The 27634-nt window shown below is 34.3% G+C and overlaps 1 long non-coding RNA gene across 4 annotated transcripts in view; it reads left to right on the plus strand.

The window, feature by feature from the left end:
• LOC134732953 (uncharacterized) overlaps positions 1–27634 on the plus strand; it is a 473617-nt gene that overhangs the window by 235203 nt on the left and 210780 nt on the right. For 3 of the 4 annotated variants that reach the window (XR_010116490.1, XR_010116491.1, XR_010116489.1), the window contains exons 3-4: positions 17341–17521; positions 19522–19649. The exons of the other annotated variant lie outside the window; for it this stretch is intronic. This is a non-coding gene — a long non-coding RNA (uncharacterized lncRNA). The remainder of the gene's footprint in view (positions 1–17340; positions 17522–19521; positions 19650–27634) is intronic. 4 annotated transcript variants of the gene reach the window in all.

The following is a 27634-nucleotide window of genomic DNA, read 5'->3' on the forward strand; positions in this document are numbered from 1 at the left end:
GAGCTGGGATTAGAGACTTGAGTTACCAAACCTGGCCAATAAAATTTATTTCTTAGGGGAATAGTGACCATGATGAGAATTTGAGCTTAGTTCTTTCTGCTCATGTTCTATCATAAAACACTTGGCAGAATTTCTCGCTATTTTTCTTGGCATTGTTATTATTATTATTATTATTATTATTATGATATAAAATCTGTACTTTTAAAAATCATAAAAATTTCAGATATGATACATTCATTTTACATGTTACACATTTTTCTGTATATAAATAGACAATTTTCTAGTTATGTGCTGGTGTTTGATAATCTAATTACATTCGCTATTATTTTTCACAAGTCTTAATTTAAAATCCAGGAAAGTATTACATATTCCTCTTAAACATTACACAAGACAGACCACCATAAGTAATGTAACCAATACTCACACCCATTTGTATCAACTGAGTGTTTTACTACTGCTGAGAAAAGTAGTCATAATCTTTCCTTATGAAGATAAAATTGGAATGGTATATTTCTGCTTCTTTTTGTCATTCTGTTAATGCTACACATGAAGAATAAAATCTCTGTAAATGTATTACACTTTAACTTACATTTTCAATTTTTTTTCCAGAATTTATATGCATAGGTTTACTGCATTAAAACACAGTGGTGACTGGTATTGGATCTCTGTATGCAATAACAGTTGAAAGGAAAGGAGAAAGAGATGAAAAGAACGAGGAAGAAGGAGTGATGCCAGGGAAAATAAAATGCTCATTTTACTCAAGGGCATGTGAAAGGGAAAGGGGTGGATAAAGGATGAAAATATTTGATAGTATGATGCAACCTGAAGGAAACTGAATGATAAAGGAAACGTGACTTTCTTCTGTTTCTATTCATCTTCATTGGTTATTTCCTCTGTGGATTACCTTGTCCTGCATTTGTAAAGAGAGATTGAGCCTTATCACTCAGATTCATTCTCTCCTGTGTTATTAGAACTTTGAAAGGCAGGATTTGTTGTCCTTGACAGATATACTATTATCTTTCTTATCAGATCCTTTTGGTAGCTTTTTCTAAAGTTCATAGTCTCTAAATCTGTAGCTTCCTTTTGTTTTCTCTTTGCAAGAAGTTACTGAAAAATATCTCTTTTTCTCCTGCCTTCTTTCCTATTGTTTTCTTCCTTGTTTCATTAACCTCTACTCAGCCTGACATTTTGTGCAGTTGTGTACTACAAGTGCTTTGGACTGACATGACATATATCTCTTTTTTTGTCACACTTTATGGATATTTCATTGCTAGAAAAAATACTCCCTCCTAATTGTTTATCATTGGCTATCCAAACCACCTGAGTAAGTATTAGAAAATACTTTTAGAATATCTCTTATGATAACATTAAAAAAATAATTTTCAGATAAAAGGGGACTTTTGGGTCTGCTTACTCTGTTGAGGTGAATTTTCTCATTTGCTATTTCACATTTAGCTGGGAGCTAGCTGCAAGCTGTATTTGTGGCACTATCACCAACTAGTGGTTTTGTGTTCAATGGCTAGGCCCCTTGCTTTCAAGTTTCTCAGTTGCATAAAGTTCTGGATAAGTAGTCAAGCTATTACTGCTATTTTAGATTATTTTGTAGAATATTTTATGTTCTGTATATTATTTATTTTTTCTGGAATAACTGTGGTAATTCTAATTAAATTTATCTTTGCTATATTTATAGAATAACTTTTTAAATCTCTTCACAACTACAACTGAATTAGTGATTAAAATAATTGATTCATCAAAACATTTACATTAAACTGTCTCTGTACGTTCCAAATTGCCATGTCATTTTTAAATTATATAATCTTTTTAATCTCACAACTATTTTTTAATAAAAATTTGATATTCCTAATTTTAAAATCGAGTAACATAAATATTTTAAAACTCACTACCTCAAACATTTTTTGGGCAGCTATAACAAAATACCATAGATTGGTTAGCTTGTAAACAATAAAAATTTATTTCTCCTAGTTTTGAAGCCTGGGAAGTCTAAGATGTTGGCAGATTGAGTGTCTGATGAGGGCTTTTATCCTCATTTGTAGATAAACCTTATTACTGTGTCTCCACATGTCAACATATAAAACCTATGGTAAGACTTGGAGAGACACATTTGGACCATAGTACAGCTTATTAAACTGTCTAGAAATCATTTAAGGAGAAAAGGTTACTTTTTCAAAGGAAAAAGATAAAACTATATCACAGACCTAACAATGTGTTGCAAAAAAAAATATTTTTCTCTTCTCACTTGGGTCCAGTGGTTGGTGGCCTGCAGATTAAATGACAATATACATATTGACAGGAGAAAAGACAACGTTGATTTATATGCTTATGAAGGAGCTCTCAATAATGGAAAAAGTCATAGACTAGCTGGAATAAATGTTTCTATATATCAGCGTATGAAAGGAAAGATTTTAGGGCTCCAATGAGAGAGTATGAGAGATTCTGTAGTGTTGTTTAATGGTAACAGAAATGGATTATCTTCTTGACAGCTAATTTGCAGGAAACTCCCTTTGGGGAGGGTTAATAACAGCTATGTTTTGGGGAGTTTATACTTTAGCAGATAAGGGAAGTTCCAATAAGATTTCTGCTGCATCTTCTCTAGTTCAAATATTTTCAATTTAAAATAAATGTTATGCCAAATTTGGGAGTAAAAGAGGATCCCCACAAATGGTAGAGCTAGAAAATTCTACCTTAAAAATCTTCATGTTATTACATTTTAAGTTTGTGTATGAAATGTCTGTACTATCATCAAGCTTTTTAAAGAAATTGCCTATGTTGCATGGTTCTTGTTTTTAAATTCAATAGGTTAAGGCAATCAAACAGTATTTAGTAAGACATGGATCATAAAGCAAAATGTAATTTGCTTATATTTATTTTAATTTTAAACATATCAATGAATATATACTTAGTTTCAAATTTATACTGAAAATAGTTTAGACTTTTAAACTAAAGTAAATAAGATTTGGTAAATGTTTCTGAGATTTCTTTTTTTTTTTTTTGAAGTATCACAGGAAATTAAAATTTTTATTTAAGTTTTATACATGTTTTTAGTATTGAGATCAATACTAATACTTTATTGATCAATAGTGTGATCAAAAAAATAATTTCTTTTTTTTTTTATTATACTTTAGGGTTTTAGGGTACATGTGCACAATGTGCAGGTTTGTTACATATATATCCATGTGCCATGTTGATTTCCTGCACCCATTAACTCGTCATTTAGCATTAGGTGTATCTCCTACAAAAATTAGTTCAGAAATCATCTGCTATGTTTCAGCATCACAAAACATATCAGCTGAATGCTTCTTAACTAAGAATTTTGTTTATAAACTTGCAACTTCATTCTGTAATTCTCATCTAAAGCAAATTAATACTTCTCTCCCCAGTGTATATCAGTGCTTGGCATAAAGTACACACACATATGTTTGTTAAATAAACAAGTAGATAAATAAATGCTTTTTCAACTTGAACTGTTACAGTTGTATATTTACAGCATAGAAAGAAAAAATAAATTAATTTTTGAATCATTAAAGATAATTTCTTTCTGAACTTTTTAGGATGATAATACATGCCTGGGTTTGTGTAATAGTCCTGCTTTATACTTGTCTTATTGTAAGTATTAATAATATCTCTGTTTACTCCCAAAGTGTCCCAGTTTGGGTAGTAATTTATATGGTTCTTCTACTTATTTTTCACGTGGGATATGTAAAGTGTGTATGTATATGGCAGAGAATAGAAAACTGCTTGTGTTGCTTCACTATTTTTATTTCTATTCTGGTTCCTGAACTAAATGGTTTGAAACCCCCAAACTTTGGATTTCTTACATAAATATGATGGTTTTTTACCTCAACATATTACTTTGGTTGCAAAAGTCTAATGTCAAAACTTTTATATAATTTATTTGAGTTGAGGCACTCAAAGCCTACTAAAATTATATATTGCATGTATGCTTATTTCTGAGCTATTACTAATGCAGTTTTTTATTGTTGGGGGCCAAGACTTTTGGCTCCCTAAATAAAGGTTCACTGAAAATCACTGACATGAGGCAAATTAATTAATAATAGAAAAGGCATACATATTTATTTAATGTGTATGCAAGGGAGCATTCAGAATGAAGACCCAACTTCCCAATGCAGTACAGAAGCTTATATGCCATCTTGAGATTACAGACAGAATGAGGTTACAGAAGAACAGGTTATGTATGGGACGGGGAGAAGAGGAACTCCGTTGAAGGGCAATAAATGATTACTAGGGAAAATGATGGATCTGGGAACATAAATTAACTTGTAAATAGTTCTCTTTGGAATTTAAATGATGCTTGGAGATAGTCATTACCTCAAAAAAAGATCTGTTCCGGTGTTGATATATCTTTGGTCTTACAAAGAGGGAAGAAAACTATTATATTCCCTGGTGGGTCCAAATCTTCGGAAGATAAAGAGGCTTCACATTTTGGTGTACTGGTTTCTGAGTACCGACATTATTGTCATCATTAGTGAAATAATGTGGAATACAGTGATTTGCAACTTGCAGAATATTATACAAATGGAAAATAGGCGAAGCAGTATTCATTACACGTGTTTTCTAAGTATGTCCAGCTTTCCTTCCTTTAGACATGTAATAGAATTGTCCTTTGTTGTCCCCTTAAAGCTAAAAAAAAATAGTCAAACAGAAACTTTACAAGCTATTTCATGATGTATTATCTTCCCTGCCCATTAAAACTTAAGCTTCCGTGCAATCTTGGCACTTGGTTGTCTGAGTGAAACTCTTATATTTCTCTATGTAGCATCAATAAGAAACCAACTTTTGTTATGTTAAGCCATTGACATTTTAATGTGCTTTGTCACTATAACATAACATATCTTATATCAACTGCTAAAATAACCTTCTTACCTAGTACCTATCATCTGCCTTTGAGAAACAATTGCACTATTTGCTTTCAAAGATGTCACAACCCCTCCCAGTACCTTGGCCTTCTTTTCTGCTGAGGTCAGATGGCCACTAGTCGTTTTTGACCACATAACCTGTAATCTCTCAAAAGAAAATGTCATGGTGTTTTACAGCTGGAAGGTATCATAGGAATTATATAGTTGCCATCCACCATTTAGGTACGTCACATAGAATAGTGTAGCCTAAAAATAGGTCTGATAGTCACTCCTTATGTGAATTCAGCAAAGTACTTAATCTTTCTCAATTTAATTTTCTTAACTTTCAAAATGTAGATAATCACACCTTCCTGTCAGATTTCTTTAAAGGATTAAGTTAATTTAAGTGAGCTCATCAGCACATTGTGGTCATAGGACATCTACATATCCCTTTGTTCCTTACTGGTTACATCAGGTTACACAGGTAAAGAGTGGTAGAGCTAGGACTTAAAAGTAACATCTATAAAGAGTTTTATATGCTGCAGTGAGCTATGATCACACCACTGCTCTATGATCACACCCAGCATGGGTGACAGAGCAAGACCTTATCTCAAAACAACAAAAATAGTTTTATAGTTTTATTTTTATGTTCATTAGCTATTCTTTGTAAACTACAACCAGCTTGTTATTCAGCCAGAATAGGAATTATTATTATATCTATTTCACAATAGCCAATTAAGACCCAGAGGCTGCAATTAGTCCAAAATCACCATTACTATATAACAGAACAAGAGGCTCAAACCCGTGGCCTCTGGCTTGAACATTGTGCTCTTTGTTTTCTACTACCTGAAGCATAAACACCGTGCTGTGGACTTTCTAGCCAGGGCTTTTCCACAAGAAATAACATTTGTACAAGTGGACATTTCTGAATTTCTCAATACTCAATAGTGAAGATAATATGAAATAACAATTTATATATTTTAGATTATACTGATGGGATAAAAATTTCAAAATAAACTCCTATGCAATTAAGAATTTGGCTGGCCTTTGCCTCCAATTCCCAAGAAGTAGCTTCTAAATCCTTGGAAAAGATGTAAATCTTTAGTGAACGGAATGTCTTTATCATTCCTGGTGAGCCTTGATGATGACACATTTCTCCTAAGCAGGTAATTCATGGGTGCCCCTAGAAAGTTTGTGTTAATGAGATGACTCAGAATAGAGGCTGTACATACCAGAAAGACCAACAATATGATTAGAGGTTTAGGAGCTTTGAACTATGTGATAATAGCATAACCTCTGGGTAGAGGAAAGAACAAACAAAACCGATGGATACTGGGGAGAAAAGGTAGGGGTGGAAGAGATAAAAGGCTACAATTGGGTATAGTGTACACTGCTTGGGTGATGGGTGCTGCAAAATTTCGGATATCACCACTAAAGAACTTATTCATGTAACCAAACACTGACTGTTCCCCCAAAATCCATTGAAATAAACAAATTAAAAATATTTTTTAAATCTTACTCTGAATGTTCTTTATTTTATTTATTTTCTGAGAACACAGTTTTCAAAACCTAAGATACCCTTATCTGATGAAAATATGACAGAATGTTAACATTGTTCTTTCTGTGGCATGAACAAATGGACGTTTATTATAAATTCTCTTTATGTAAGTGTGAAATATATTCTTAGTCGTATTTATGTTTCAGTAATGATGTTGCTTTCTTCCCTGGCAATGTTGAATAAACAAGGCATGCAATAATTGAACAGTACAAAATAATAACATCACAGGAATTTGCAAATATTAGAAAGCAGGGCTTTACTCCTGCCTTCAGAGAGCCGATGGTAAGCAGCCTACAATTGCATAGTGGTCTTTTTTCAATCTCCTAGACAATACACATCCAGTTTCCACCAGTAACACATCCTCTTAGTAATTTGCTCTGCAGAATTGGGATGGTAGTGGATTTGATGTTATACTACCTGCTTTATTGCCGATTAGTAATCTCACCATGTCCAGTCATCATTACCTGCCAACTCCATAATGAGAAAAAGGTTGCCATTTACAAAGTTCTCCATTGGTGAAATATTTGATTGTTGTATAACTTTAAATGTTACAATTTGTTTTTTGATGAACTCACCTAATATCTCCTGCTTTGCACTAATAAACTCAATAAAATTAGAATAGATACTATCTTAAATTCATGATTGGTAAGATTATTCATCTTAAGAGTATATAAATATTAGAAGTAATTTTTTCTCTTGATAATAAAACATATTTAATTTACATAAATATTTCTTTTTATTTACCATTTAATGGACATCAACTTCATGCCAGGCAATGTACTAAGTAGTCTTCTTATAGTCATCTTTGAATTCTTTCCCTAAATCTCTACCAGGAAAATAAGATTTTCATATGCTCTGAATTGAAATATATACCTCACTAGGGAAGGGGCACTGTCCATTTTTCAGTGTGTGGAAGACAAGGCTCTTGGCCCTCTAAGATTCACTGAAAATTACTGACATGAGGCAGATTAATTAACAGAAGAAAAGGCATACAAATTTATTAAAGACATATACATGGGAGACTTCAGAATGAAGTGAAGACCAACTTCCCAATGAGGTGCAGAGGCTTATTTACCATCTTGAGGTTACAGAAAGAATGAAGGCTTGGATCCTGGTAAAACAAGTTAGAGGAGCTGGGGAGAAAAGAGGAATTCTACTAAGGCACAATAAACGGTTACTAGGGAAGAGAAATAAAATTGTAAATAGTTTTCTATGGAATTAAGGAAATCTTAGAGATAGTGTTTCTGGAAAAGAATTCTGTTCAAATGGAGTTATGTTTCTGGTTTTCTTTCCTGTAATGGATAATGAGATAACAAGGAGGGAAACAAGAATAATTGTTCTCCTTGGTAGGTCAGTTCTTATCTTTGTGTAGATAGGGAAAAAGCCTATTCCAGGGCTTGTTAATCTCTAAGAGATTTTAATTTAAAGTACTCATTATATCAAGGAGCCATATTTTGGCATGAAATATTTTTATTTCCTTCAAATGACATATATGATATATACATGTCATATATATGACATATATAAGATTGATATATACATAAGATGTATATATATATACATATATATATAGAGAGAGAGAGTAGTGCTGAGAACATAGTAGATACTCAATAAATGTTAGTTGAATGAATGTGTTTATTTCCATTGTATAAACTTACATTAAAATGTAAATTTTCAACATCACACAACTTATAGGACTAAGGCTATCATTTAAATGAGTGCTTTCTACTAATTATATAACTGTTACCAGAAATGTGTCCTGATCCAGACCCCAAAGAGAGGGTTCTTGATCTCATGTAAGAAATAATTTGGAGAGGGTCCACAAGGTAAAGTGAAAACAAGTTTATTAGCACAGTAAAGAAATAAAATAATGGCTACTTCAAGACAGACAAGGAATGCATCCACTTTTGATACAATGCTTGTTGAAAACCAAAAGAATTTACAGATACTTTGAAAGAAGTGGCAGCTTCCTGCAAATTCCATGAGACAGGCACAAATCTCTGGTGCTCTCTTGAGTGCACCACCTCATGGCTGGAGGCCAACTAACTCAGGATATTACAGAAACTCATACGGAATAACTCTGTTCCCAGGAAGGAGGAAGCAACAGCTAATTCCACTACCTGCAACATCCTGGCTAACCAGTGGTCCTGAGTCTGTCCATGTGACAGTTTCACTGCTAGCATAACAAGCGTTCGAGAAAGCCAGCACACTACACACATCTACAACCAAGGACTCTCACAGAGTCTACTTTACTCCCTTCCCACCTCCACCAGAGCAAGTGCTGGTATCCATAGCTGGGAAACCTGAAGACAGATCACATCACAGGCCACTTTGCAGACATTCCCCAGCACTAGGCCAGAGCCTGGTGGCCCCATTGGGTGGCTATACCAAAAAGAGTAATAACAATCACTGCAGTGTGGCTCACAGGAAGCCCCGTCCCTAGTGGAAGGGGGAGTGCACCACAACAAGAAACCACCTGTGGGACAAAAGAATCTGAACAGCAGCCCTTGAGTTACAGATCTTTCCACTGAAATAGTCTACCCAAATGAGAAGGAATCAAAAAAGTAATTCTGGTAATATGACAAAACAAGGTTCTGTAACACCCCAAAAAGACCACAGCAATGAATCCAAAAGAAAAATAAAGTTTTGAATTTCCAGATAAATAATTCAGAAGACTGATATTAAGCTACTCAAAGAGATACTCAAAGAGAAAGGTAAAAACGAACTTTAAAAAAAATTTTAAAAATACAGAATATGGATGAGAAATTCTTCAGAGAAATAAATATTAGATAGAAAAATAATCACAACTTTGGAGATGAAAGACACACTTAAGAGACATAAAAAAGGCACTGGAAACCTTCAACAATAGCATCAAACAAGTAGAAGACAGAGCTTGAGACAAGGCTTTCAAATTAACATAATTACAGAAAGACAAAAAAGAAAAAAAAAAGAAAATAAACAAAGCCTCTAAGGAATTTGGAATTATGTTAAATAGCCAAACCTAAGAATAATTGATATTCCTGAGGAAGAAGAGAAACCTAAAATTTTGGTAAACATATTTGAGGGAATAATTGAGGAAAAGTTCCCTGGCCTTGCTAGAGATCTAGACATCCAAATACAAGAAGCTCAAAGAACATTTGGGAAACTCATCACAAAAAGATCATCACCCAGGCAAATAGTCATCAGGTTGTCTAAAGTCAAGTAAAGGGAAAAAAATCTTAAGAGCTAGAGACAAAAGCATCGGGTAACCTATAAAGGAAAACATTAGATTATCAGCAGATTTCTCAACAGAAACTCTACAAGCCAGAAAGTATTGGGTCCTGTCTTTAGCCTCCTGACACAAAATAATTGTTAGCCAATAATTTTGTATCTAGCAAAACTAAGCTTCAAAAAATGAAGAAAAGATAAAGTATTTTTTCAGACAAACAAATGCTGCTACCAAGCTCACACTAAAGAAATGATAAAAAGAGTTCTAATCTTGAAACAAAATCTTAAAATACACCAAAATAGAAACTGTTTAATGTATAAATCTCACAGGGCCTATAAAACAACACAATGAAAAAAAAACCCAAGTTATTCAGGCAACAACTGACATGACAAATAGAACAGTACCTCACAGAAATCCAAAAAAAAAAGAATACAGAAAATCTTTCAAGGTTACTATGAACACGTTTTTGCACACAAACTCAAAAAATCTAGAGGATATGGATAATTCCCTGGAAATATACAACCCTCCTAGATTAAATCAGGAAGAAATAGAAACTTAACCGACCAATAACAAGTAGTGTAATTGAAACAGTAATTTAAAAAGGCAAACAAGTAAAGTTCAGGACCAGATGGATTCACAGCTGAATTCTATCAGGCATTCAAAGAAGAATTGGTGCCAATCTTACTGAAACTACTTCAAAAGAGAGAGAAAAAAGGAATCCTCCCTAAAGCATTCTATGAAGCCAGTATCACCCTAATACCAAAACCAGGAAAAGATATAACAAACAAACAAACAAAAAAGAAACTACAGATCAATTTCTCTGGTGAACATAGATGCAAAAGTCCTTAACAAAATACTAGTTCATTGAATCCAACAGCATATTAAAAAGATAATCCACATGATCAAGTTGGTTTTATACCAGGGATGCAGGGATAGTTTAACATACACAAGTTAATGGATGTGATACATCACATACACAGAATTCAAAACAAAAATAATATGATCATCTCAATAGATGCAGAATAAGCATTTGACAAAATTCAGCATCGCTTTATGATTAAAATACTCAGCAAAAGTGACATAAGTGACATAGAAGGAACATATCTCAAGATAACAAAAGCTATCTGTGACAAACCCACAGCCAACATTATACTGAATTGGGAAAAGTTGAAAGAACCAAGAACTAGAACAAGACAAAGATGGCCACTTTCACCACCTCTATTCATTATAGTACTGGAATTCCTAGCTAGAGCAATTAGACAAGAGAAAGAAATAAAAGGCAACCAAATTGATGAAGAGGAAGTCAAATTGTCACAGTTTGTCAATGATATGATTGTATAACTAGAAAACCCTAAAGACTGATCCAAAAAGCTCATGGAGAGGAAAAAGAAATTCAGTAAAGTTTCAGGATTGAAAATCAATGTACACAAATCAGTAGTGCTGCTATACACCAAGGGTGAGCAAGCTGAGAATCAAACCAAGAACTCAATTCCTCTTACAATAGCTGTGAAAAAAATAAAATAAAATACTTAGGAATATAAATAACCAATGAAAGATGAAAGATGGATGATCTCTAAAAGGAAAACTACAAAACACTGCTGAAAGAAATCATCAATGACACAATCAAATAGAAACACATCTCATGCTCATGGAATCAATATTGTGAAAATGATCATACTGCCAAAAACAATCTATACATTCAATGCAATTCCCATGAAAATACCACCATCATTCTGAAATGGGAGGAGTTCCCTTATCCCTTTCCTAGGGTGTGTGATAGGGGTGTGGCTCGCTTCTTTGGTGCCCCGCTGCTCAACTCCCTAGGGAGAGCATGCAGACAGGCAGGTTGTGGGGTGCATTTTGGGGCTCTGACCCCACAGCAACGTATAGGGTGAGTGTTTAGAGCTCCCAAAGCCCCAGTGAGTGTGTGTTACAGTGTGCTTTGTCATCTTGTGCCTCATGTTAATCAGCTCAATTAGACCCTCTAGGACAGAGGGCTTTCTGTATCCCGGGTTCTTGCCCTAGTGTCACAGAAAAATCAGATCACACATGGGCTTGGAGGATGGGTCCAAGGTTCTATTGAGTGGTGGAGGTAGCTCTCAGCAAGGTGGATTGGGAGCCAGAAGGGGGATGGATTGGGAAGGTGGTTTTCCTCTGAATCAAGCTGCCCAGTGGCCAGACTCTCCTCTGACTGTCCCCGACCAAATTCCACATCATTCCCCCTCAATGGCCTGCCAGTGTCTACTGGTGTCTGTCAGTGTGCTCTTCTGCTCCTTTTGATGTCCAGCTGCTTGTGTCTCTGCCCATTAGGGTATCAGGTTTCATAGGTACAGAATGGGAGGCATGGCAGGCCAGAGTGGTCTTGGAAAATGCAACATTTGGGTGCAAAAACAGGAGTGCCTGCTCTCACTTAGTTCCATGGGCACAAGCCTGAGAGTGGAGCCGTCGCCAGAGACCCCACCTTTTTCTATCCAGCACATCCCTGCCCCACTCCCATATCAATTCTTCACAGAACTAGAAAACACAATCCTAAAATTGATATGGAACCACAAAAGAGACTACATAGTCAAAGCAAGACTAAATAAAAACAACAAATCTGGAGGCATCACGTTACCGTACTTCAAACTATACTACAAGGCCATAGTCACCAAAATAGCATGGTTCTGGTATAAAAATAGGCACATAGACCAATTGAACAGAATAGAGAACCCAGAAATAAAGTCAAATATTTGCAGTCAACTGGTCTCCGACAAAGCAAACAAAAACTTTCAGTGGGGAAAGGACACCCTATTCAGCAAATGGTGCTGTTATAATTGGCAAGCCACATGGAGAAGAAGCAAGCTGGGTCCTCATCTCTTACTTTATACAAAAATCAACACAAGATGGATCAAACCCTTCTAGACATTGGTTTAAACAAATAATTCATGACCAAGAATCCAAAAGCAAATACAGCATATTAAAAAATGAGTAGATGTGACCTAATTAAAGCCACAGAAATTATCAGCAGACTAAGCGGGCTGCCTACAAAGTGGGAGAACATATTTGCAAACTATGCATTCGACAAAAGACTAATATCCAGAAACTACAAGAAACTCAGAGAAATCAGCAAGAAAAAAACAAATAATTCCATCCAAAAGTGAGCAAAGGACATGATTAGACAGTTCTCAAAAGAATATATACAAACAGCCAATAAACACATTAAAAAATGCTCAACATCACTAATCATCAGGGAGATCCAAATTAAAACTACAATAGGTTACCACCTTTCTCTTGCAAGAATGGCCATTGTTAAAAGGTCAAAGAAAAAAAAACAGATATTGGCATTATGTGGTAAAAAAAAAAAAGGAACATTTATACACTGCTGGTGAGAATATAAATTAATACAACCATTTAAAAGTAGAACTACCATTTGATCCAGCAATCCCAGTATGGGTATCTACTCAGAGGAAAAGAAGTCATTATATGAAAAAGACACTTGTACACACATTTATAGCAGGACAATTTGCAATTGCAAAAATATGTAACAAGCCTCAATGCCCATCAACAAGCAAGTAGATAAAGAAAATGTGATACATATATATATGCCATGGAATACTGCTCAGCCATAAAAAGGAACAAAATAATGGCATTTGCAGCAACCTGGATGTTAGAGACCATTATTCTGGGTGAAGTAACTCAGGAATGGAAAACCAAACATTTTATGTTCTCACTTAAAAGTGGGAGCTAAGCTATGAGGATGCAAAGGCATGAGAGTTACATAATGAACTTTGGGGACTTGGAGAGAAGATTGGCAGGTGGTGAAAAATAAAGGACTACACATTGGGTACAGAGTATGCTGCTCAGGTGATGGGTGCACCAGAATTTCAGAAATCACCACCAAAGAACTTTTCCATGCAATGAAACACCGCCTTATTCCCCTAAAACAACTGAATGAAAATAAAAATAAAATTAAAATAAAATAAAACAAAATAAAATAAAATAAAGGCAAAAATTCATGGGGGAAATGGGCTCCACTACAAGGACTCCTGACAAAAGATTGTTAATTTTTGTATAACTGTTGACTTTGGCAAGAAACTCATTATTAAACTAAGAATGCTTTTGTTGGCTGGGCGCGGCGGCTCACGCCTGTAATCCCAGCAATTTGGGAGGCCGAGGTGGGCAGATCACAAGGTCAGCAGATCACGAGGTGAGGAGATCGAGACCATCCTGGCTAACGCGGTGAAACCCCGTCTCTACTAAAAATACAAAAATATTAGTCGGGCCTGGTGGCGTGCGCCTGTAGTCCCCGCTACTCAGGAAGACTGAGTCAGGAGAATGGAGTGAACCTGAGACGGGGAGCTTGCAGTGAGCAGGGATCACGCCACTGCACTCCAACCTGGGCGACAGAGCGAGACTACAACTCCAAAAAAAAAAAAAAAAAAGAATGTTTTTGTCCTTTAGATGTGGGATATCAGGACGCTTCCTGGCTTTGTTAAGTTCTGGGTCTGTTTAGCAGACATTATTCATCTATTCCCTTAACTGGAAATATCTTAAATATCTTGTCACTAAGAATGCTCATCCTTCTGGGAATGCAACCCAGCAGGTCTCAGCCTCATTTTACCCAGCCTCTATTCAAGATGAAGTTGCTCTGGTTCCCACAACTCTGATATAACAATAATTTTACAGCAATTAGTTACAAAAGACTAATGTATTCACCAACTAAGATCCCTCTGGCAAACTTTCTCTTATTTTGGAGTTGGCAAAAAGTATGATAAAATTTATGACCAGCCAGAAAAAGCAAAGGTATTATATTGTGGTATCCAGCAAGATAAAAATTCTACAGATTTGTCTTTTTTGCTTAATTATATATGGAAAGGTTCTAGAACAGGTACTGGCACATACTTGGCATTCCAGTCAATAAATAAATTTTGAATAAGTAAATTTTGTTTTCTAAGTGAATACTAGTATTGACAGAATTTAAGATACTTCCTAGTAAAAGCTACAATTTAAATCTCTTCAATTATACAATGTTTTGTGATGCTTTTCAGTATGTTTTCTTATATTTTATTTGATCCTGACAATAATTCTAGAGATGAATAAAGAAAGTGTGATTGATATCTTTTAACAAATTGTCCAGGGTTAAGTAAATTTTCAATGATTACATAATTAACTAAAAAAAACTGTGATTTCATCCTGATCTTCTACCAACTTCTTTTTGATAAAACAGATATTTTTAAGCATCAGAATTCACTGTTAATTGAAAAACTTTCATGATTTTAAATAACTATCCAAGAGCCAAAAATAGCATTCGTTACCTTGTTTCATGAAAATAGTTTATGAAAATAGTACACTATATGAAATACTCAATTCTTATTGATAAATATGTAGTGAAAATAGAATCTTTATGGCTTCATGAATTGCCTTTTTCTAGCATTAAAACTATCTGAGAATAGGCTCTGTTTATTAAGTTAGTTCTTTAAATTAAGGAGATTCTACTACTGATTATTTGTTTATCCTTTTGTTTAAAAATGAGTAACCATGCTCTAACTCCTCAATAATTTTGTTTTCTTATCTAATACATTAACTTTTATTACCCCAAATATGATACACAGAACTCAAGCTCTTGTAAATAAGTGTTAATTACAAATAATATCCAAGGTCCATTGTTTGTAATGGTTTGTTAAATAACATTAAGCAGAATTTTGTTGTTGTTGTTTGTTTCTCATTTAGATTAGCTTTGCTTTGGTTTAAATGAGAACAGCTTATAATATTTAATATACCAATGCGAAGTGTGACTTCTAAAATTGTACTTATAATAAACAGTATTTCCCTCATCTATTTGAACATGAAAAAAGTTTCTCCCCTATAGGGCATCTTGAGAAATTATTGTTCGTGGATCATACTCAGAGTTGTAATGGCCAAAGATTTTATCTTATATTTGGCTAACTCTTCTGAATTAATGGTTGTAATTACTGGTTTCTGTAATTCATGGTTCTTCCACTATTTTAGATTGTTTCAACTATAAGGGGGTAAATGGATAAGTTCAGTGTTCGTGCAATTTTTATTAAATAAAATGAAAATAGGAAAAGAAAAAAGGGAACGCTAACCTACTTTTTATCTGGTTCATTATAAGGTAGTGCAAGACACCCTTAGACCTAGGATGGGATACATAGATATGGTTAAGTTGTCTGGTTTACATTTCTCTACATTCAGAATTAGACAGAATGTATTTCTTTCAATGCTCTATAATTCGCATTTTGTAAATACTATCTTCTATCTATGTGCATCTATAATTACATTGTTAGAGTATTTAACTATAATATATTATTCTAATGATTGTATAGCCAATAAGCCCAAGCTGCATGTGGTGATAATTAGCTTATTGCAAAAATACAGAAGAAAGGCAATCAAAGTTCATACATAATGGTCAACCCACTGAAGAGTCTTAGTTATGAAATATTAACCAACTGAGGACATAGTTTGAAAAAAGTTACTTTATCAAAAAGAAAAAAGGAAACAAAGCAGATAACAGATATGAGAGGCATGTCCATGAGCATGGGCATGTCTATGAGCGTACTATTCTGATTCATACCAGATCTCATCATAGATGAGAGGCCACATGAGTTAACCATGATACAGCAGAAGACAGGAGATGGGAAAGAAGATCTGTTGACTTTAGTCTTGGAAGATTCTACTTTAAGTGGCAATTTTAAAGAATATCAGGAATATTATATTTCTTTCCCTTATAGATCCAGTCTCACTCCTTGATTCTCCATTGGATGCTTATTTACATGTCCTCAATTTTAAATGTTGTATAAAGACCTTCCACTTTTAAAAACCGTATAGACAAAGTGTAGAGGATAAGTATAACTACAAACTATAATAAAAATACTGGATATTAATTTATATAAGAATTGCTATATACTTTGATGTGCATTAGTCTATATATATGTAAAATTCATATATCCATATAAAATTAAAGTTTAAATTATAAAAATAGGTAACTGAAGATTTGTTGAGGAGAGGTTGAAAAAGGTATAAGTACTCTTTACCTCTTTGGGCTTCTCCCACAGTTTTTCCAAAGGCTGAAAAGCTGTTATTTACATCTGGCTCCCTAGAAGCAGACCTGCAATAGGAAATTTTATGCTATTGATTTATTAAGATAGTGTTCTTAGGAGAAACAAGTAAGGGAGTGAGGGAAGCAAGGTGGAGAAGGAGAAGGAGCTGCACAAGATGTGCTTTCAGGTGAAGACTAAGTTCGTTCTGATCCCCTGTGAACTTGGACCACAAATGACAAGACAGTTGTCATCCCCTGAAGTCACCTGTTGTTCACCTTCAACACCCTTGTTTGTGATTAACCATGGGTTGCAAGGTGGAGGGAGGGAAAGGGTGCACCAGTCTAACACCCAGTCACTTTTAGGAAGATGAGTGTGATAGTTAATTTTATGTCTCAACTTGACTGGGCCATAGCACACCAAAGCATTTGGTTAAATATTAATCTGGATGTTTCTGTGAGGTTGTTTCTGGATGAAATGAACATTTTTGTAGACTGAGTAAAGTAGTTTGCCTCCTCTCCTGACCCAACAATGTGGGTGGGGCTCATCCAGTCAGTTGAAGACCTTACTAGAACAAAAATGCTGACCTTTTCATGAGTAAGGGGGGAAGTCCTCCTGCCTGACTCCCTTTGAAATGGGACATGTGCCTTTTTTTTCTGCCTTCAGACTCAAACTAAACATCAGCTTTTCCTGGCTCTCAAGCCTGCTGGTCCCTGAACTAAAACTCACATTATCAACTCTACTGGTTCTTAGTCCTTTGGAGTCAGACTGGAACTATACCATTGACTCTTCCGGAACTCCAGCTTACTGACTACAGATCTTGGAACTTTTCAGCTTCCACAACCATGTAAGCCAATTCCTTTCTAATAAATAAGTCTCTCTCTCTGTATATACATCCTACTGGTTCTGTTTCTCTGGAGAATTCCAACTAATGAGGTGAGAAATAGCTTCTATAACATAAATGAAAAGCTCCAGACAATGTTGGTCTTAAAGTAAACGTTGTTTCTTATGAAACTTTTCCTGTGATTTAACGCCATATTTACTGTCTAAATTTACCTGTCTAAAATAATTTTCAGGATTCTAATTTCACTGAATTTTATACAGGTACCCTATCATTCACTTTAAACAAAGCTATTCTATATACTAAATTACCACTGTGTTCTTTTTGGAAACCTAATATTTAGAAAAATCCAGAAGATGATCTATCTATTACTTAAACCTGAAGCACTTAAATCTATTGATTACTTAAATTTATCTATTACTTAAAGCTGAAATGCTTACCTTTTAGCAAACATTTACTTTGTTACCTATTTCTGAGAGTGCAAAATCTTCCTTCGAAAATGAGACATAAAATCAAGAAATGCAATTAAAGGTTTAGGACTGGAAATTTCTTAGAGATTATCTTGTCCAATATACTTTTTTTTCATTTAAGTAAACTGAGGGAGAATATGAAGTCAGTAAGCAATAGGGGACATATAGGAGAAAACTTTTTACTTTACATTTTTAAGTTTTAACACCTTGATCAGCAATTATTTTTAGTTGCAGCTTAGTATAAAGTCATTTATATACCATACATTTTTAATGTTGAAATCTTATTACTTACGGTTCTAAATTCAACTCAAAAAATGCCTCAGATGCAATTTGCCAGTAAATATTTTATTAAAAGGATGTATCCTTCATAGAGAACAGATTATCGTGAACACAATATAGCCATTCTTTTTAAAACAGTTTATTACTACAAACCTTTGAAAAAATAATAATAATGGTGGTTGATAACAATATCAACATAGCCGTATTAACACATTTCATCAAATATCCCTGTGAGGTCAGTACTTCCATTAACCTATTTTCATTAACATATGTTTAAACTGTGGTATCTGAACTCAGTTATCCTGGCTCACAAAATGGCCTTATCAACCACGATATTCTTCTCTAGAGCAAACATATTATCAACACAGAAACTACTGTTTAAAACATTTGAATATACATTTAAACCATTTTCATACATATTTGCTGGAAACTTATATGAACTAAATACTATTTCACCACTTTTCTTGCTTTGGCTATGGAATAAAACAGTGAAAAATTATTGGGTGTAACCTAGTGAGCAAGTGGAAAATCATGTGCTTTAGTCCTTCCCTTAAGCAGTGTGTGAGTAATAAAGTTTGCTATTTAATATGAAGATGATGATCTTGATCCACTGTCAAAGGACATGTATGTGGGGCTGCTTTTGCTGTTAATAAAGTATTACATAAGCTATACTTATTATTCTTGGGAAAAATTGCAATGGCACAGAAGTTAGGAGGCCTTGGGTTTAATTTCTGCTCTGTAAGTAGTTATTTGGCTTTAGCCAAGTCATTTAACTCTATGAGAATCATTTTCCTCTTCTTGAAAGTGAAGAGGTAGGAGTTTTGACCTAGATTAGCTTATAGATTCTTTCTAGGTCTATTCTAACATTCTATGAGTCTATAATCTAGACCTCATTAGTGGTGTGCTACTAGTACTAATCAGGCCCAAATGAAATATATTAAGTTGCATTTTGAATGTGATAGGTGCTGCCAGATTTTAGATTCCTACTTTTAATTTCTATTTTGAGATCCTCTTCTACCTTCTCTATGATTTTTTAGAAAGCTTTGCTCTTAGAAAAGAACCAAAATACATGGATTGATTGAGATCATTCAAGAATTTTTAAATTATTTTACAAATTAGATTATAAAGATTAAACCTCATTAATAAGAATAAATTAAATGTTTAAATGTTAGAAACAAACATCAGATTGGCCAGTCTAACAGTTCCCTATCTGAACTGAAAGAAAAATAAATATATTATTATACTTTATCCATGTAGGAAAGTTATGTAACATGTCAAGAGTGAAGAATGAGTTTGGAAAAGTTGCTCTTCATGGCATTCTTTTACTGCGAACCGCAAATGGTGTGCTTGAGCTGTTGGAAGCAGGCTGAAACAATTGGAAAACAGTGAGTAAGTGGGAGGTGAGGGAGGTATCTGCAACAGCTGAAGTAAAATGAACTTTTCTGCAGAGAAAAGCAGCTTAGTTACAACCCTCAAAGCTCAAACGTCAATCCGTCCCCAAGCAGGACAAGTGTGGGTGATATATGGAAAGGCTATTTTAAAATCCACTTCAGCTTGCCAATCTGGAGATTTGCCCAGGAAAGAGAGCCTCAGAAAAATCATGATGCAAACAAGCAAATTTTACCAAATTTATGCAGAACTTGAGAGTCACAGAAACTAATTGGACAGAATCCCATCTAAGATTTCATCATTAATAACTACTATGACAGATAGTTATTTTAACGGTCTTTTCTTTCATGTCTGTTTCAATGACTTAATAGGTATGTGTATTTGTTTTGTGCAATATCATGATGGAAAAAATACTTTCCCAACATGTCCTTATAAAGCTAATTCTGTTCTTTTGGACCTCGCTGAATCTTATATCATTTTTTAAACATGGCTATGCTGTCAAATAGAAGTGGTAGGGACATTTTTTTCTAAAGTCAGAGCATTTCATTTTGAATGATTAAGAAAATCATAAAAGCCAAGTGTTACTTTCCTTTAAAATAAAGTTTTGTTTAACATCTTGCATTATGCAAAATATTTAAGTGACATTAAATAATAGTGAATATTTTCTGTAATATCAACAGAATAGTTTTGTCAGCAAAGTGAGGTCAATATATCAAGTGAAACACCCTGTATTAAACATAATATTAACACTTTTGACTATGTATGTTAATGTCTTTTGCAGACTTCAGTTGAATCACTATGACTTATTCTAAATGAGATATTTTTAATAAAAATGTATCACATAGACAAGCTAAACCATTTCCAGGAATATTGTAACAGCTTCAAAAGAAGATGCTATAGTGTTAAAGGGAAGCATATGATTCTTGGTGTTAGTGCCAGAGAGCTATAGTTTTAATGTGTTGAATCACTACGAGTGATGACATGAATGATTAAATTTTATAATAGCAACTTAATTTGAAAGAAGGAGATTCTCTGATTCAGGGACTTACTAAAATTTCTCAACAAGTGATAAAGATTGAAAATATGACAAAAAAGTTTTCAGATAACTTAAAAAAAAACTTCATGGTATAATGACTATTTTTATAAGCAATAAGATAGATTTGAGTTGATGAAAGTACTCCAGATAGAGTGTAAGTAGTATTTCATTCCTGCAAAAACATTTTGTATTTCGTTATTGAGATGGTCATCCTAAAGACATTTATTTAAGAAGATAAATTCTGGCATCACAAATTACAGTGCTGTTTGATGAAAGGTGCTATAGATCAACAAGATGAGGTTATATTTATTAACAATTGAGAAATTAAAACATAGTGGAATGCAGAGCAACCAAACTAGGATAAAATTCACTGAAGGTTTAATTGGCCAGTACTCTTTTGGAATATATTAATATTGATGCACTGACTTTAAAAGACCAGCATTAACACTATCAGCCCAATCATCATACATCACTGTTGATAACCAGACAGCAATTATTACTGCACATTGTCAATGAAGTTATTATTTTAGATTATATGACGATGTGGCTTGGAATAAATTCTAACTAATTAGAAGAAATTGAAAGAAGCAACATGCAATTTACAAGTGATGTTTAATAAAAGGCCTCACTAGCAAAATAGTAGAAAGTAACCTCTTTTACTTGGCATCATTTAACCATCCTTAAACTTAATACAATGTGTACTTTATTTTTTTTTACAGTGAGTGGCATAGGACATAAATTTCTTTCAAGTCAATCTTATTTTCAAAATTTTGCAGTTAGGAATTGATTTGGTGTGAAAAATATATATATATATTTTTCAATACCTCTCATTCAAACTTTAATGAAATAATTTTGTAATTGATTGTTTAATGGCTGTCATTCAGCAACTACTATTACCATGATTAAAAGTTCTGTGAAGACGGGAATGGTGTCTGTCATGTGAACTAGAGCCCCAGCACCTATCTTACATGGTGTACAGTCCCTCAATAAGGAATTGCTTATTAATGAAATGAATGCATAGGCCCATAGCTAGTAACTGGGAGGAAAGGGGATTCAAGACAAACTGCTGACTTTGTGTGCAGAGACTAATCTGAATTTGGATGTGGCAGGATACAAGCATCAAATTCATGGATATATTTCCCAGTGAACTCAAACATTACTATTGAATAAACTATGTGTAAGATGAATAGTTTGACCAAATCAGTCAGTCATTCTTGTGGCATGATTTCATGGTTTGCTATTTATGGAAATGCCTTTAGGTTATAGTTTATATTACATATGATTCTAGAAAGTTCATGGCTAGGGCCACTGATTTAGTTCTCAGAGGAAAAATTAGATTTTCCAGGAAAACTTTCTTTTTCCCTCCCATAGTTTGTAACCTCAGCTCTAGATAGAAATGTCTGTCTTGTTCTAAATGAAAAATCTTGGATTAAATGTGAGCAGACATTAGGCTTTTCCATTTCAAAATCTGAATCATCAGTTGACCAACTGGGTCACTGTTAAGAAATTATTTTAAATATTACTAAATCCACTTTTGGTTCTAAATTTATATTGTATTAATAGCAACCAAGTGATACACATTTTATCCCTTTTAATTTTGAAAAAAATTCCATGAGATAAACGCTAGCATCCCAATATAAGAGATGCAGAAAATGAGACAGAGAATTCAGATCAAGGTCTTCCCAATTTAAACAATTAATCCAGTGATTATTCTGCAGTAAAATAAAGATAGTAATAAATAGATAGATCACCCTTGAACAACGCAGAATTAAACTACATAGGTCCACTTATACTCAAAATTTTTTCAACCAAACAAATAAAACCTTTGTGGTAGGCAAACCTGCCTATACATAGGGCCAAATTTTAGTGTGCATATATTCCACAGGCAGGACTGTGGGATTTGAGTATGCACAATTTTGTGTTTATGTAGCGTCTTGGAACCAGTCCCCCAACTATACTGACAGACAGTGCAGTATTGTTCATAGTAATTTATAGATAGTAGACATGAGCAAAAATTACTGTATTAATGGGATTTGTAAGCTAAAAATAATGTATACAACACCGGCTATCGTTAGGGTCATTTAATCCAGGCTCCAGAGCCCTATGACTAGAGAAAAACACCTTGAATTGATATAAAATTCCATGAATATAAACAAAAAAACCTAAATTGTCCCCACTGCAGAATTGTGAGAACTCTTAAGAAATATTTGAGACTTTACTTTTATGATTCTATGAGTTATTAAGTCTTTAAATGTCACCATCTTTTCAAAATACACTACTAATGTAGTGTAGGTGGACTCCCTAGGCCTTTTGGGAGGCTTGGAGAAGCATTCTTTTGTGTTGAAGGCGAGGAACAGCCAGGTGAGGACTAGCCTTCTTAGAGCTTTATTTAAATCCAAGGATTATATAGGTTGTAGAGTCATACTTATAGATCAGAACTTTTTAAAAATTATTTTTTCCCTATATTTGGCAAAATTGATACTAAAAAAAATCCAAAATTCAATTCGTCACCTTCTTGGTGGCTAAGAGACAGGTATTTATTTGTTTTCCCCAGTGAAATGTACCTGCACAATATTTCAGTGTTCAGCAGGGCAAAACAAGAAGAAGCAGGCTTTTCGAGGAATTCATACCTAGTAAACATGGCAGAGGTTGGCATAGACACTGAGACTGAGAAACAACTGTTGCGGAAGGGCTGGGCTTAGGGTCCCATATTCATGGTTTGCAATGCCTGTACTGGAATCAAGCCTGTGAATAGTTTAGTGGTTGGCTTAGATGCTACTTCTGGCTGCATAATCTCTAAACCCAGTTTTCTGGCCCTCCTAGAATTTCTGAGGGCTATCTTAGAAGCTTTAATACATTATTCTTCTGTTTCACTTAGTTTTTCTCATTTTAGCTAATAAATTTAGTTAAAATAAGCCTATCCCACACAACAGGCTTGTGTGTTAGAATTATGGTCCCCCAAATAGGTGCACGTCATAATCCTGGGAATTCTGAAAACCTGAATATGAATTTTCTTGGTAAAAAGGGATTCTGCATATCTGATGAAGATTACAGACTTTGAAATGGATAGGTTATCCTAAATTATTGAAATAGGCCCAATCTACTCATATACATCCTTAGAAACAAATTATTTCTAGTGAGTGCAAGAGAGAGTCAGAGAGATATGACAGAAGAGGCAGGAAATACTTCAAGCATGAGAGAGATTCCATTAGCTGTTGCTGGCTTTGAAGATAGAGGAAGGGTGCCATGAGCTGAAGAGTGCAAGCAATCTCCAGGAGCTAGTAACGGCTCTCAGATGACAACCAGCAGCAATAGAGACCTCAGTCCTACCCGCTGGATGGAACATTCTGCCAACAACCCGAACAAGCAAGAAAACAGAACCTCTCTTAGAGCCCACTGGAGTTCTGACCCACGGAATTCTAAAACAATAAATTTGTAGTGTTTAAAGCCACTAAATTTATGATTATAGAAAACTAATTTAAGGCTAGAGCAAACTCAATAGTTCATGGAGCAGTGTCTAAGTGGTAATGGGACAGGGACAATTTGTATAAAGCATTTGTATAAAGCCAGAAAAGATGAGTCTGTTTCTGGAGACATTGATAGGACATGGACCCTAATTCATAGTCATGAAGTACAAAGTTTAGAATTATCTATTCTTACACTGTCTAAGTTATCAAGTAACAGGTGTGTATCTGGTTACCAAATTTATTTAATGAATTTAAATATTAATACCTGCTTCATTTTTAACTAATGTAAAATCAGTATAAAGGCCTTTAAGAATTGGACTTGATGGAAAAAGCAGTGATCTAAAGTCTTGTATTTTAAAGTATAGTTTGTGGAAGCTTGTTTGAGTGCAGAATCTCTGACGCCACCTGAGACTTACTGTCTTGTGTTGCTTAAAGGAGTATCTGTGGCTAGGTGATTGATAAAGAAAAGAGGTTTATTTGGTAGTTCTGTTGGCTGGACAAGAAGCATGATGCTGATGACTGCTTGGCTTCTGGAGAGGCCTTTTGTGCTGCATCAAAATATGGCTGAGAAGATAAGATGAGAAGCAGACACATGAAAAGAGGGGAAAACCTGAGAGGTGTCTTGGCTTTCTAACAATTCACTCTCACGAGAACTAATCCTGTCTCGTGAGAGCCAGAATCACTCACTCCCAGGAAAATAGCACCAAGCTACCCATGAGGGATTCATCCCCATAGCCCAAACACCAGCCACTAGGCCCCAACTCCCAACACCATCACAATGGGGACCAAACTTCAATATGAGCTTTGGTGGGGACAAGTAAACCATATCCAAACCTCTCCACCTACAAAATTAGAATTTGCATTTTAACAAGATCTCCCAGTAATTTTTTGCTGCCTAGTATTTGGGAAGCATTGATCTAAAGCTTGAACAACAAAAATTAGAAAGGTAGCCAAATTAAATTTAAAAACCACTATAAGTAATCACTATATTAAACTTATTCTTAGGCATTCTCTATTTTATCACTTGTAAAAAGGGTAGTATATACTATTTCATAGGGTTAAAGTCAAGATTTAATGATCAATAAAATTATTAATTAAGTAATACATGAAAAGCTCTCTGCAAAGTGCCTGGCCAATAACAAATGTTTATAAAATATAAATATGATCAGTATTATTTCTTAATAGCCCATTCTTCTACACTAGCTTTCCTCTTCCTGCTTGTCCAACAATCTCATTTAAATAATATCTATACAGCAACTTGGGAACTCTGGTGCAACTAATCATTTTAAATGGCAGTTACAGTAAATCAGGAGGGGAATCAAGCATTTTTTTTTTGTCCTTCCTTTTTCTCCTTTGCAGAGGAAATGCGATAAGGAAAGAAGGTTCTACCTAATTGTAATATCTAATATTCATTAAGTTTTCATATACATTAATTCATTGCCTATAAAAATTCCTCAGCTCTGGATATTTAGCCCAGTGGAAAATGACTTTAATCTGTGCAAATGAAATCATATATAAAATCTAAAATGAGACAAGACATAGATTTAGATATGTGTATTTTTATATCTTCAACATAAGTATAAGCATGAAATAGAAATCTACAGGCCTACTTTAGAAGCCAGCAGGACCTGGGTTTAAATTCTGACCATTTGTCTTACTGTGTGACATTTGGCAAACCAACTTAACTACTCTGAAGTTTAGTTTCCTCATCTATCAACATCTGCCTTAAAAACTATAATTCTTATTAAATATAAACATCTTTTCTATGTGGTCTGGAACATAGTAGGCATAAAACAAAGGCTTTTTTCTTTCTTTTCAGACTTGTAGGTATATAAATAGGATAATGTATGCACCAGTATTGTATCTCTAAATTATAATCTGCACATTTTCTGCATATTTTCCTCACCCTCTTAGCATTGTTTTCCAAGGCCATTTCTTTCCCTGCTCATCTTGCGGGTTGGGAAGCATGAACAAACACTTACATGTAAGTAAGTGATAGAAAAATTCAACTATCTGCTTGAACAATAGCTTCTGACAAGAGTGGAACTGTACACAGAAGAATAGAAGGTGGATGGGTAATGAATAACTCTGCTTGGAAAAAAAGGAAAGAAGGTATCCTAAACATTGAATGAAAAAGAGTAAATAGTATCTTTCTTTTAAAGGGCTAGAGACACAAACAAAAGGAGCTGAGCACAAACATATCTCTAAACAGGGATTCTATCAATCCATCAAATAGAGACAGAATTCTATCTAGTAGTCCTAAACCATTAAGAACATCTTGAACATAGTTTGAGGGAATTAAACAGTGTATTGGTGACCAAAATGGAACAAAACACAACCAGATATTATTCCACTCTAAACCACAGCAGCATTGTATATGCTGCCAAAAATAATTGCTATTTGCTTCTAACTCCAAGGAAAATAGAGAAAGACCAAGTATCTTAAGAAGAACAACACCTGAGGCTACAGGGGACCCTGAACCTGAATATGAAAACCCTTAAACTGGATTACTTCATTAATTTGAGTAACTACTGGAGCTTCACGAAGTCACAGAGAGAAGAAAATTATTAATAATTATTAAATTTATTTATTTAGTATTTAAATATATGTATTATCTGTATATAATTATAAATAATCATTTTTTACTGGTGCATTTGGATACATGCATAAAATATTTTCAGTATAAACAATTTATGAGTTTCTTTACAATGCTGTTAAATTGTTTTTTTTTTTTTTAAGCCTTGGAACCTATTCAAAAAATATAATTGGCCGGGCACAGTGGCTCACACCTGTGATTGCAGCACTTTGGGAGGCCAAGGTGGGCAGATCACGAAGTCAGGAGATCGAGACCATCCTGGCTAACACGGTGAAACCCTGTCTCTACTAAAAATACAAAAAATTAGCCAGGCATGGTGGTGGGTGCCTGTAGTCCCAGCTACTCGGGAGGCTGAGGCAGGAGAATGGTGTGAACCCAGAAGGTGGAGCTTACAGTGAGCCGAGATCGCACCACTGCACTCCAGCCTGGGCAACAGAGCAAGACTCCGTCTCAAAAAAAAAAAAAAAAAAATATATATATATATATATTATGTATATATAATTTATATTTAATTATATTTTTATATGCATTTTTGAAGAAGGCTAGGGTTAAAATAGCCAGTTAAAAATAGCCACTAAAGATTTTAATGATAATTCTTATGCTTCTATCAAATACCTTAAATTTATAAAATGTATTGAGTAGTTACTATATACAAGGCACTCTCCAATGTGTCAAGATGATAATGATGGAAGAGATATGCTTGTTCAAAAATGGTACTTAATGTTAGAGGAATATGTGTAAAAAAGACACGACACAATTCTATGGACATAGACGTTTTTGTGCTCATGTATTATAATTTTAAAAACTATAACAATTCATGCTCTGCAGAATATTTAAAATACTTAGAAATGTATCATTTGAAAATTATAAAGACCTGTAAAG

The sequence above is a fragment of the Symphalangus syndactylus genome, chromosome 17 (genome assembly GCF_028878055.3).
Source record: "Symphalangus syndactylus isolate Jambi chromosome 17, NHGRI_mSymSyn1-v2.1_pri, whole genome shotgun sequence".
Taxonomy (NCBI): Eukaryota; Metazoa; Chordata; class Mammalia; order Primates; family Hylobatidae; genus Symphalangus; species Symphalangus syndactylus.